Genomic DNA, 6,168 nt, shown 5'->3' on the forward strand with positions numbered 1-6,168 from the left:
ACACACACACACACACACACACACACACTTCTCTACACACGCACACAGACAGACACACACACACACACACACTGCTCTACATACACACACACACACACACACACACACTCACTCACACTTCTCCACACACACACACACTCACTCCACACAAACACACACACACACTCTCTCCACACACACACACACACTGACACTTCTCCACACACACACAGACACACACACAGACACACTTCTCTACACACACACACACACACACACACACTTCTCTACACACGCACACACACACACGCGCACACAGACAGACACACACACACACACACTGCTCTACATACACACACACACACACACACACACACACACACCAATAACACACCATACAATACCACACTCCCACACATACACACTACACACCAACACACACACACACACACACACACTTCCACTCATCAACACACACACACACACACACACACACACACACATCATCACACTTCTACACACGCATCACACACCACACACACACACACACACTCACACTTCTCCCCACACACACACACACACACTAGGGCTGTTGGAACAAATGCCGAAATTCGAATATAATTCGAATAGTAAAAAAATCAATACTATTCGAATGCTGAAATTACTATTTGAATGTGACCTTTTTTGTTATAAACATGTTGGCTAACGTTAGCTAATCTCCCTCTTCTCGCCTTGGCCTGCCTGCATGTGTCACTCATGTCACGTCTTATGAACAATAACTCAGCGGGGGTGAGAAACACAAGGCATTGTGAGGTCGAAGATTAACGTTAGTACAACATTTCGGAGCTAATGTTGCGTACAGAGTAACGTTAGTACAACATTACAGAGCTAACGTTACATACCGGGTAACGTTAGCACGCGGGGGAGTGACAGGCTGCGGCTGGTAATCATAAGAAGGACGGGAAATAGTTTTAACGTGACTTCCACCGAGCCAAAGTGCTTCTGTTAACATTTGTTAGCTCGTTCTTGTGTTCTAACTGCATCGCGATTTATAGTAACGTATGTAGCTGGAGCCTTCAAGAAGACAGCTGAAGGTAATGTTAGCCGTCCTACAGCTGTCAGAGTTAGCTTCTACTCACATATTACATTTTAATAGCTGTATTCTCAGTAATGTGACAATCTGCAAGAAACAGGTAGCTTATAAATCACTAAAATAGTAGTGAGCGACCGCTTGCGTAGTTATTAATGCCGCTAGCATTGTTACTTACCTAGCTAGCTAGTTTATGGCAAAACGTTTCGCTGTGCTTTCTAACATGATGTCATTGTGCTAACCGGAACAACCGCTAGCCTTTACAACAGAGCCGCTTCACTACAATTGTTGATACTGTTTCATTCCTCTGTTGGTTTAGGGCTGTCGGTGGAAAAATGAATGTAAACAAAGTTGCGTGCAGGTCGCCTCAAGGCCAGGCTAATGTCGGAGGCCCCTCTAGTGGACGGAACGTGTAACAACAACCACATGTTTGTGATGTCATCGACAATGCATAAGCCTGAGTAGTGTAGTACATATTATTTATTTGCAATTGAGCATTAAATATTGTAATATTATTCTAATATTAAAAAAATATCAAATGGAATTTGAATGGTATTATAGAGGAAGATTGACAGCTCTAACACACACACGCACACTCACACTCTCTCCACACACACACACACACGCACACTCTCTCCACACACACACACACGCACACTCTCTCCACACACACACACACGCACACTCTCTCCACACACACACACACACACACTCACACTCTCCACACACACACACACACACACACACACGCACACTCACACTCTCTCCACACACACTCACACTCTCCACACACACACACACACTTCTCTACACACACGCACGCACACTTCTCTACACACACACACACATGCACGCACACTTCTACACACACACACACACACACACACACACACACTTCTCTACACACGCGCACACAGACAGACACACACACACACTGCTCTACATACACACACACACACACACACACTCACTCACACTTCTCCACACACACACACACTCACTCCACACAAACACACACACACACTCTCTCCACACACACACACACAGACACTTTCCACAAAACACACACACACACACACACACACACTTCTACACAAACACACACACACACACACACACTTTCTACACACACACAAAATACACACGTACACAGACAGACACACACACACACACTCTCTCACATACACACACACACACACACACACACACACACACACACACACACTAAAAACTCTTTCCACACACACACACCACAAACTCTCCAAAACACACACTCTCCCCACACACACACACCTACACTTCTCCACACACACACAAACACACACACACACACACACACACACACACACACACACTTCTACACACGCATCACACAAAAACAAAACAAAAATCACACACTCACACTTCCTCACACACCACACAAAATACAACCCTAGGGCTTGTTGGAACAAATGTCAATTTGACATAATCTCAGAATAGTAAAAAATCACATACTATTCAATGCTGGAAATTACTATTTGAATGTGACCTTTTTGTTATAAACATGTTGGCTAACTAGCATAATCTCCCTCTTCGCCTTTGGCCGCTGCATGTGTCACTCATGTCACGCCTTATGAACAATAACTCAGCTGGGGGGAGAAATTACAAGGCATTGTGAGGTCGAAGATAACGCTAGTACAACATTCTGAGCTAATGTTATGCATAAGTAACGTTAGAATAACATACAGAGCTAACGCTACATACCGGTAACGCTAGCACGCTGGGGAGTGACAGGGTCCGCGGCTGGTAATCATAAGAAGGACGGAATAGTCTTTAACGTGATTCAAGCGGCTTCTGTTAACATTTGTTAGCCTCGCTCTGGTTCCTAACTGCATCACGATTTATAGTAACTAGCCTGGAGCTTCATGAAGACAGCTGAAGCTAATGGCTACTGTTCCACAGCTGTCAGAGTTAGCTTCACTTCCATATATTACATTTTAATAGCTGTATTCCTCAGTAATGTGGACAATCTGCAAGAAACAGGTAGCTTCATAAATCACCAAAATAGTAGTGAGCGCACCGCTTGCTTAGCTTTACAACGCCGCTAGCATTGTACTACTACCTAGCTAGCGAGTTTATGGCAAAACGCTTCGCTGTGCTTCTAACATGATGTCATTGTGCTAACCGAGCAACCGCTAGCCCTTTACAACAGAGCCGCTTCACTACAATTGTTGATACCGTTTCATTCCCTCTTGTTGGTTTGTTTAGGTTGCAAGCAGGAAATGAATGTAAAGGTGCAGGCGCGTCTCAAGGCCAGGCTAATGTCGGAGGCCCCCTTAGTGGATCGGAACGTGTAATCAACAACCATTATGCTTGTGATCATCCACAATGCATAAGCCTGAGTAGTGTAGTACATATTATTTATTTGCAATTGAGCATTAAAATTGTAATATTATTCTAATATTAAAAAATATCAAATGGAATTTGATGGTATTATAGAGGAAGATTGACAGCTCTAACACACACCACTTACTCTACACTCTCCACACACACACCACACACGCCACCTCCACACACACACACACCACCCTCTTCATCCACACAACACACACGCACACTCTCCACACACACACACACGCACACTCACACTCTCTCCACACACACACATACTCACACCGCCCATTCCCACACACTCACACTCTCCACACACACCACACTCTCTACACACACACACACCACATTCTCCCACACACACACACAACACCTACACTCTCACTCACACACCACACTCTCACACACAACCTTCTTTCCCACACCCACACTTCTACCACCACCCACACTCCCTTACACACACACGCACACCCCTTCCACACAAATGACACTTTCTCTACACACACACACTTCTCCACACACCACACACTCACACACACCCACACCACACACCAATCACACACACACACACTACCTTCACACACACACCTCCACACACACACGCACACTCTCACACACACACACAATCTCACACACACAATACACACACTTCTCCACACACACCACACTTTCTCACACACACACGCACACTCTCCACACACACACACCACACTCTCACACACACAACACACTTACACACACACACTCTTCCACACACACACACACACACCTTCCACACACACACAACTCACACTTTCCACACACACACACTTACCCTCTCCACACACACACATAACACTTTTCCACACACGCATAAATTTCTCCACACACATGCACACTTTCTTCACACACACGCACTAATCTCCACACACACGCACACTTTCTCCCCACACACACACACCACACTCTCTCCACACACACACACGCACAACCCCTTCCACACACACACACGCACACTTCCTCCACACACACACGCACACTCTTCCACAAACACATTAACGCACACTTTCCACACACACCACACCCCTCCACACACACACTTTCCACACACCACACTCTCCCACACACACACTCTCCTCCACACACACACTCTCCACACACACACTCTCCACACACACACACGCACACCTTTCCACAAACACACACGCACACCTTCTCCACACACACAATACACTCTCCACACACACACTTCTCACACACAGCACACTCCCTTCACACACACACTCTCCACACACAACACACTCTTCCACTACGCACACTCTCTCCACACACACATTCTCTCACACACACACGCACACTCTCCACACACACACACGCCAATTCCTCCACACACACACACACACACTTTCCACACACACCCACACCCTTTCTCCACACACACACGCACACTTCTCCACACACACACGCACAACTCTCACACACACGCACTCACTCTCCACACACACACACACACACCTCCACACACACAAATGCACACTCTCCACACACACAGCACACTCTCCACACACAGCACACTCCCACACACACACGCACACTCTTCCACACACACACACACTCCCTCCACACACACACACACAATTTTCCACACACACACTACCCTCTCCATTACCACACACGCACACCTTCCACACACACGCACACCTCTCCACACACACACACACGCACACACACACACACGCACACCCAACTCACACACACGCACACCCTCTTCACACACCACACACACACCCTCTCCACACACACACACACACTCTCCACACACACGCACACCTCTCCACAACACACACTACACCACACACACACACACACTCCACACCTCTCCACACACACATCACACACTCTCCACACACACAACACACTCTCCACCAACACACGCACACCTCTCTCACACACACACACACGCACACCCTCCACACACACACACCACACTCTCTTCACACACACACACACACCCACCCACACACACAAGACCTCCACACACACAATACAAACACACACCCACACTTCTCCCCCACACACACACACACACACACTAGGGCTGTTGGAACAAATGCCGGACTCAACATAACTAATACAAAAATCAATACCCTATTCAATGCTGAAATTACCATTTGAATGTGACCTTTTTGTTATAAACATGCTGGCAACGCTTAATCTCCCTTTCTTAGCCTTGGCCTGCCTGCATGTGTCACCATGCGTCACGCCTTCATGAACAATAACTCAGCTGGGGTGAGAAACACAAGGCGCGTGAGGTCAGATAACGCTAGTACAACATTCTGGAGCTAATGTTAGCCACCGGGTAACGTTAGTACAACATTACAGAGCCAACGCTACATACCGGTAACGCTAGCACGCTGGGAGTGGACAGGCTGCGGCTGGTAATCATAAGCAAGGACGGAAATAGTTTTAACGTAGTGACTTCCACCGAGCTTCAAAGTGCTTCTTGTTAACATTTGTTAGCCTCGCTCTGTGTTCTAACTGCATCGCGATTTATAGTAACGCGAACGTGCCTGCATGGGAGCCTCAAAGACATTGCTGAAGGTAATGTTAGCTGTCCTACAGCTGTCAGAGGTAGCTTCTACTTCATATATATACATTTTAATAGCTGTATTCTCAGCAATGTGACAATCTGTAAGAAACAGTAGATAAAATCACTAAAATAGTAGTGAGCGCACTGCTTGGCTTAGTTA

General features: G+C 46.5%; 1 protein-coding gene across 1 annotated transcript in view; it reads left to right on the plus strand.

Annotated features, from left to right (window-relative positions):
* abcd1 (ATP-binding cassette, sub-family D (ALD), member 1) overlaps nucleotides 1-6,168 on the plus strand; it is a gene marked incomplete at its 5' end in the record, with an annotated part of 41,897 nt that overhangs the window by 13,676 nt on the left and 22,053 nt on the right. The window lies entirely within an intron of this gene.

This window comes from Perca fluviatilis, chromosome 5 (assembly GCF_010015445.1).
Source record: "Perca fluviatilis chromosome 5, GENO_Pfluv_1.0, whole genome shotgun sequence".
Taxonomy (NCBI): domain Eukaryota; kingdom Metazoa; phylum Chordata; class Actinopteri; order Perciformes; family Percidae; genus Perca; species Perca fluviatilis.